General features: G+C 37.0%; 1 long non-coding RNA gene across 1 annotated transcript; it reads right to left on the reverse strand.

Moving 5' to 3' along the window:
- Window positions 1–72: 72 nt before the first annotated feature.
- Window positions 73–8,823, reverse strand: LOC121376775. Its single transcript, XR_005958523.1, has 3 exons — window positions 8,109–8,823; window positions 1,804–1,854; window positions 73–532 (listed from the first exon to the last, which is right to left on the reverse strand). It is a non-coding gene; the product is annotated as an uncharacterized LOC121376775 (long non-coding RNA).

Below are 8,823 nucleotides of genomic sequence, written 5' to 3' on the forward strand. Positions count from 1 at the left end.
ATATTTGAGAGATACTGCTGTATATAAGTGACTGCTGTATATAAGTGAATATCTATCAAAGGCAGTGGTATGTTAGGTCCTGTCCAAGGAAAGATCATAATTATGAAAGATGACTTGCTGCTTTTGAAACATGTAGAGAGCTTCCTCTTAAGACTATGGGTCAGAATTATTATCAATTTAATTTTTTACATCCAGTAGTCTGTGATGAACTAAATAGGTAGCAATCTGTCCTTGGAGGCCAAATTTCAATATTCTCGGGCAATTGCTGTATTAATGCCACTGCTTACACACCCTATCTGTAAACTAGCTGTCCACAAAACATAAAAATTGAAGCACAATAGTCTTAACAAACAAAGTGATGTTTCATTCTGACTCACTAATATATCTGAACAGTATATGCAAACAAATATTTTATAAATAGTACATATATTTATTTCCAACTGTTAGATTGGATTCTCTCACATCCATTTTCCTCAGTTATGTCCTGTTCAGTGTCATCTTGATATATGTCATCCAACATTCAGATGGGATTCTGAAAAACAAATGTAGTCTGGATAGATCTGCTATGTAATTAGCTATTGTTTATTATTAATGTAAACATTTAGTTCTTTCTGTTAGTGTTAAAAAGACTACCCTAGAGAATCATAGCCTACCAAGTTTCAGGTGTGGGGAATCAAAACTTCAAGAGAAAACAAATTTTCAGTTAATTTTCATGTTTACTTTTTTACCTGGTATTAATCAAATCTCAAGGATAAAACAGACTTTGAAATATTCAATGTTGACCTTTAATTTTAATTATGAAGAAAAAAAAAAAAAAAATACATGATATATATTTGAATCTAAAGAATCTGTACGAATTTTCAGGCCTACAAGGTATAAACTATTACGAAAAGATAAAGGGTGGACTGGGAGGGAAATAATGAAAAAAAAAAAAAAAAATACATGGATTTGTCTACATGTATTAGTTTGTACATCATAGAACTGCATGCAACTCCTTTCCAGCTATAGGGGTAAAGCGCTCGACTGATGCACGGTTGACCCATGATTGATCCCTGTCGATGGGCCCTTACGGCTTTTCTTGTTCCAGCCAGTGCACCACGACTGGTATATCGAAGGCTGTGGTATGTGCTATCCTGTCTGTGGGATAGTGCATATAAAAGATCCCTTGCTACTAATGGAAAATTGTAGCAGGTTTCTTCTCACTTAATTAATGATTAATTAATTATCGGCTATTGGATGTCAAACATTTGGTAATTCTGACTCGTAGTCATCAGAGGAAACCTGCTACAGCTTTTCTAATGCAGCAAGGGGTCGTTTATATGCACTTTACCACAGACAGGAAAGCAAATACCACAGTCTTTGTCCAGTTGTGGTGCACTGGTTAGAACGAGAAAAAGCCCTGCATGCTTCTTAGTGACCACACATGGTGATGTCAGAAGCTGTTCAAATGTAAACTGGAAGTTACTTTTTTTATTATTAAAATGTTTAATTCAAGATGCTCACTCAAGAATATGGGCGGACAAGGAAGAATTGAAAAAAAAAAAAAAAAATTCTAATGTTAAGGAAATTTTAGTGTAAAAGTTATTATCCTGAAACAGATGTTTTAAAAATTACCAACCAACTGTCATGCAGAGATTGAATTTCCTACTAACCTGATAACACGTTAAAGTTAATTTCCAAGTGATCTGGTATAATCAAACATTTTTGAATAATTATGTATAATGGCTTGTGACATTGAACGACCACCTCTTATGCATCAAGTCATGCATCTTAAAACAAGATTATTGTTTGCTAAATACATACCAGTCACAAATATTTCCATAATATGATGACCAGAATGTGCTGACGATTTTTCTGAAGAAAAAAAATATATATAAATATATATATATATATATATATATTAACTTGTTTCTTGTAATCAAAGTAAATGTCCATTTCATCCTCATGCAAACCAATCCAGGTATGTCAATATCCTATCCAAGAATTTTCCTGTGTCAGTTTAAGAATTTTATAGTTTTTTTCAAAAGAGAAGACAAGCATTTTGAAAAGAAATTAACTGGCATGGGGCGAAAAGGCTTGATACCACACCCCAGTCAAAGTAATATGAAACAATTTTTATAATATAAATACAAAATGCAACCAAAGATGTGTTGTAAATATTTGGGGGCATCCATACCGACAGTTGGGGGTGAAGTGAACTGAGAGTAAACAACACAAAATATAATGGTATAAATATTTAAATTTTATATATATTCTCAGCAAACAATAAGTATGCATCGATCGGCAATTATTGCACGATTTCGTATGGTATTTCATCTTGGTAAGTGCTATCCTGTTGTGGGATGGTGCATAGATAAAAATACATTGCTACCAATTAATTTTTAGCAGGTTCCCTCTCAAAAATTATATGTCAAAATTACCTGTTTGACATCCAATAGCCAATGATTAATACATCAATGTGCTCTAGTGGTGTCTTTAAACAAAACAAACTTACATTTTGTATAGACAATGAATCCATGACGCTTTGCCCCCAGTTTGACCTGTTCGCCCCATGTACCAGTTCGCCCCCAACTGTTTGCTTGTTCGCCCCCAAATCCCAATTATTTGTTACTTTTAAACAATTACTGTATTGTTTCTTTAGAGGCATGTTAAACTGTGTGTGTGTGCGTTTCTTTTCTTAGAAGGGAGGATTGTCGTCTTTCCACGTTTTGGTTGGATCCTGAGTCAGTCCGGGCACATTTGACATAATCACCAGTTTAATTAATTAATTAATACATGTAAATCTTTATGGGGGTGAACTGGTATCTTTGTGGGGGTGAACTGGTTAAGCACGTGAGGGCGAACTGACATCCGATTTCGGGGCGAACTGGCTTGGGGGCAAACTGGCTTGGGGGCGAAACAATTGAGGTTTATTGTAGCCCAAACCAAATTTTACTTTCAAATAATTAATTTTGTATGTACGAAAAAAATATGAATGCATGACGTGAGACCAAGCTTGATCACCAGAAAGGATTATGAAATATACACGTTATGTTGCTTAAAATTATAAAACAAAATCTTTTATAAGCTTAGGCCAAAAAAAAAGAAGAAGTTTGTTTCAGGTAACATGGCCAAAAAAAGTAGGGTAAGTAGGTAGGAATTTTTTTTTTTTTTTTTTTTTTTAGTTCAAAGAAAGGTTACCCTACCTTAAATGTGTTTGCCAGAGAAAAACTCGGTCTCAAGATGAAAGACATGAAGGCAAGCTGTCTGAAAAATCTTAGTTTACTCTTTGCAGCCAGAGAAAAATAAAAACAATTTCACTGTCAAGCGTTGGCTCAGCAGTTGATAGGCCTATCTACATCACTGGCGTAGGAAGCGGGGAAGGGGGTACTTTGTAGCAGCATCGATATATTAATTTTATACGTGTGTGTGCCCACCCTACCCACTTTTTGGTATCTTCCTACAGGCTACACCCGTGTATATTAACAATTCTGGGTACTTGGCCTAAGCAGTAGCCAACAACGAAAATCGTACCACGTCTTCTTAAAATGACCTTCACCTTTGCATGCGGGAAAAAAACGCGATGACTTGTAGTAGTCTGTGCATGTGGTATCGAGAAATCCTTGATTGTTTTGTTGAGATCGCACGTTGTTGTTTTTGGGAAAATAAACCTACAATGTATGAGATGACTGGAGTTAAGATAATACGATATATTTTCCTCTATAGCCCTACAGTATTTAGTAATTTATGTTATAATTACCTTGATGAATGTTTGACATCAAATAGCCAATGATTAATATTTTAATCAATGTACTCTAGACTAGTAGTGGTGTCGTTAAAGAAACAAACTGTCTTGTTTTCCATGTAGACAGATCTGGAAAACAGGGTGGTTAGCAAAATGTGTATTTTTACACCTGAACTTGTACATATATTTTTATATACACATGGAAATAAGCTTCATCGAGGACAAGCACCGAGACCGAGGCTGTACAGTACTTTCGGAACCGGATGATAAAGAAAGGCGAGACCACCATGCCAGTTGCCAGTCTGGCTGGCCACCTGTCGCAGGGATCTAAAGCAATCCGCAAATGTGTCATCCAGTCGTCCTGTGACGTCACGGAACAAGAAAGACCCCAAGACGGGAAAAGTTGTATGTGAAAGATGGAATGGGCGAAGGGGGTGTTCGCTGTCAGAGTGCAAGTTTGCTCACGTGTGCTTCATGTGCTACTCGACCGATCACGGCGAATTCAACCACCAAAGGCTGGTTTCAGACAATACCGCAACAAAAAAACTAGATACTTCACACTCTAGATCAGAGTTCTCTGATTTAGGTTGTAAACTGGGGAAATGGACTACTGAACTAGAAAATGATCCAGATAAAGACTTCATCTTAGACGGAATTATTAATGGATTTTCTATAGTAGACGATGCTGACATATAGTGCCAACCCCAGTTAAAGTTGCAAATTCAGGCTCGGCTTTAAAGCATGGAGTCGGAAACTATATAAGGGTTTAACTCGCCACCTCTCGTGATTAGTTCAATTAGTGCCGTCCCCAAACCAGACGGGGACATTAAGACTTATTCATGACTGTAGCAGGCCAATAGGGCAAAGTGTAAATGATTATGCTGTTAAAGAGCCGTTTTCGTGTGATTCTGTTAACGATGTATTAAAATGCTATAAAGCCAGGCTGGTATATGGCGAAAGTGGATTTAAAATCTTCTTACCGATCAGTAAATATACATCCTGCCTGTTACAAATATACTGGATTAAGCTGGTTGTTTAATTCTTCAAAACATGAAACTGATTTTATTGATAAGAAACTTCCCTTTGGTGCTAGAAAAAGTCCAAACATGTTTCACCGAATAACCCAATCTGTAAAACGTATGATGATACGCAGGGGCTTCACTGCAACTGTTGTATTTTACGATGACTTTCTAGTAGCTGCGGAATCATTTGAAGAGTGTAAAATTGCTTACAATACACTAATCGGGTTACTTCGAAATTTAGGTTTCAAGATTAACTGGAAAAAAAGTGACTGACCCATGTACAAAATTAACATTTTTAGGTATTGCTATAGATACAGTAGCGGATACAGTTTCCCTTGAAAATGAACGGGTGGGGAAACACTGCGATTTGTTGAGAACATTTGCTTTTAAAAATCGCGCAACACGAAGACAGCTAGAAAGTCTAGCGGGTACGTTGAACTGGGTGTCTTTCGTCATTCCATGGGGGAGACTGCATATTAGACGAACGTTTGATCTAATTTCATTACTCAAAGAGTCACACCATAAGTGCCGCTTGCCAAGTATTCAAGATGATATTCGGTGGTGGTTGTTTCATTTGCAACATAGCAATAGCACGAAGTTAATCTGGGACAGTCGCCCTGTTGTGCCGGCAATTACCGATGCGTGCATAAATGGGGGTGGAGCTTTCTGCTTGGGGGACTGGACTTACACTTCGTGGTTGTTGGACACGCCCAACATCGCTAATGAACATATTAATGTTAAAGAACTGGCTATGACTATAATGGCGGTAGATAGATGGGGCCCCTTTACTCAAGGGACACCACTTCGTGATTCAAAACAGACAACACTGCAGCGTGCGCTATTATAAATGCAGGATCAACCAGAAACAATATAGCTTTAAAACTTTTAGATTTGGCTTAGCTATTTAAGTTTAGCTATTTATGTTTATGTTTAACTATTTATGATTAACTATTTATGTTTAAAGTATAATGTAACTGTAGAAGCTCAGTACATTAAAGGCAGTGATAATCGAGGACAAGCGCCTCCGATGTGTCAGTGGAGACCGAGGCTGTTCAGTACTTTCAAAACCGGATGATAAACAAAGGTGAGACCACCATGCCAGTTGCCAGTCTGGCTGGCCACCTGTCGCAGGCATCTAAAGCAATCCGTAAATGTGTCATCTAGTCGTCCTGTGACGTCACGGAACAAGAAAGACCCCAAGACTGGAAAAGTTGTATGTGAAATTATTAAGTATTAAATTTTAGATATTGAATCGGCTAAGACGTTTTTGGAGTCGGTCGCCAGATGGCAACGACAATAAATTCAGTCAGTCACCACGTCAACATTTTGTTTGCATTGGCGACCATTTTGGTCGCAACGTACAACACTGGTTAATGATTCCAATTTCAAATAAATTAGTTATCCTCATATCCATTCAACATCCAGGCATGTCTAGTCTGAGTCCAGTCTCTAACAATGCCAGTGATTGGGTTCAGGGCACAGCGTAAGAAGGTGCCGAAAAGTGGGGTGGGGGTGTATAAAAACCATCGCTGCTGCCCCCCACGCACACACACCCCTCAACCTCCATTTAACACACACACTGACGTGTAAGAGTTATCCTACTCGAGTACTTCTGTCGTCTGCTTTGTCAATCCGCGACCACAACTTCTCTGTTCGCTTCCCCCCACCCCACCCCACCCCAGCAGGAAAAAAAAAGTTCAGGGTCGGTGGCAAAATTTAAGGTCGGTTGGGTGACCGGAAACGAAGAATTTTTAGTTTTTTGGTCTTAAAAAAAAGATCAATAACTCTCTCTAACCTTACATTAATTGAACCGACATCCGATTTGGGGGCGAACTGGCTTGGGGGAGAAACGTCTGGTACCCTAAACAATTGAGTTATTGTAGCCCAAACCAAATTTTACTTTCAAATAATTAATTTTGTATGTACGAAAAAAATATGAATGCATGACGTGAGACCAAGCCTGATCACCAGAAAGGATTATGAAATATACACGTTATGTTGCTTAAAATTATAAAACAAAATGTTTTATAAGCTTAAAAGATCAATAACTACCTCTAACCTTATATTAATTCTAACAAATATTTTTAAAATTTGTTTTGGGGGGGGGGGGGAGGAGGAAATAAGGAAGACTTGCTAAACAACCAATTACTTAAGCCAAAATCATTTTTATTACCTAACATAATATTAGGGGAGGGAGCGAACCCTCTAATAGATGGGGGTGAACTGACTGGGGGCGAACTGGTTTGGGGACGAAACATATGGTACCCAAAAACAATATATATATTACTAAGTAAAATGAAAAATGACTGCTACTTGTGATACTTTAAATAAATTAAACAAATTAAAACTAAATTATTTGTAAACAAAGACTGCTGACCTATTAGAGTACGTGAAACTGGTCATGTGACCTAAATCGCTCCAAAAAAGCATTACTATCGTTGTAAAAATCTGTACCCATCGGTGAAATAACAAAAAAAAATCTGTAATAAATGCATCAATTTGGCATCTTAAAATATTTATTTTGCATTTAAATGTATTATTTATGATGTCAACGTGATCTATGTGTATTTAAATTGACCCCGAAAGATATGCCTTGATCGGCCATTTTGGAAATTTTCTGTGTCGTGACCCAGTGTTGTGTAACCGTCCTAAATCTAGAACAATAATAAGACATCAACGAAGACGGGACGGCCACGAGTGAGCGTCAATCTCCCCTCAACCCTCAACAAGTGAATGTTGACAGGAGATGGAGGCTCCCTAACGCGCGCCCATCCACGCAGATTCGAAATTAATCCGATGCCGTAATTACTACACGTAATAAAACACAAACACCAATTGAAATAATAATATTTAGTACATAATTATCAAAACACAAAACATAACATATAATCGCAGTGTTCACTGTTGAACATATTAAATAACAACTACAGTAAAATACGACCACACGCAGCCCCAATTAACCTAACGTTTACTCATACTGTTTTACCTACCGACCCAATCACGTTCCCAGCGGAAGACCCCGAACACTCGTAGCTAACCACTTTTAGTTGTCTCTCACTGCAGTGCAGCCGTCTCCCATTGGCTGGAGATCACTGCCCTCACAATGCACGTGCGACCATATAATGCACATAATGAAATGCATTGCAGCCAGTAAAAATAACCCAGACTTTCCACTAGTCTATTTCATTACAGACAATAATAGACTTTCCACTGGTCTGTTACAGTTGCACCATGTAGAACACGTTACATTCGTTCGATTGTCATCAAGCATCACATAATATTAGAACAAATACAGTTAAAGATGTCAACTTATATATTAAAGGTGTCTAGAATAAGTAAGAAAATAGTAAAATAATTTTTACCTTTTTTCCCTTCCAAACGTGACGAAAATAGTAGGACATCCGAAACTTGACCGAAGTTCTTCATTTTCCGCCATAGCCAAGTATTCGGTAATAAACTGTGATTGTTTCTGCTCAATCAAAATGATCTCAAATCCAATTCATAGTGCAAAATACACAATGTTTTGTCATTATTTATTATTAAATTTATTTTAGCAAACTGCAAATGGCGCGTTTTTTCCTGTTGTTATCTCTAAGCCAATCAAATCCCAGGTATGACTGTTCAGGAACCGACCAGTCATATTATCGCTTTTAACCTTCGTTCGTCTTTTAAGACGACACAGACTTATAATAATAATAATAATAATAATTATTATTATTATCATAATTATGTACTAATCTAGCGCCTTTGTGGCCTTCTGTCTATTAAGCATTATAAATGATTACTCTGCATATAATGAAATAAACAATGTAATAACAAAACACAACGTAATTATCCAGATTCCAATTAATTGAATTATAAATAAATAAACTTTAAACGTACAGATTCCTGAGTAAAGATTTTACTAAACATTTTCAAGAGCCAGTGTTATGCATAATTTTATAGTCTTTATTATAAAATTATTATAAATGAAAGTAATTACGTTTGCAAATAAATGTTAAAACAGACTTACGCTGACCGATATAGTCGGATTATGTATTCGACGTAGCACAGGTCCGTACGCAGGGTGGTGGTGGT

This window comes from Gigantopelta aegis, chromosome 7, assembly GCF_016097555.1.
Source record: "Gigantopelta aegis isolate Gae_Host chromosome 7, Gae_host_genome, whole genome shotgun sequence".
NCBI lineage: Eukaryota > Metazoa > Mollusca > Gastropoda > Neomphalida > Peltospiridae > Gigantopelta > Gigantopelta aegis.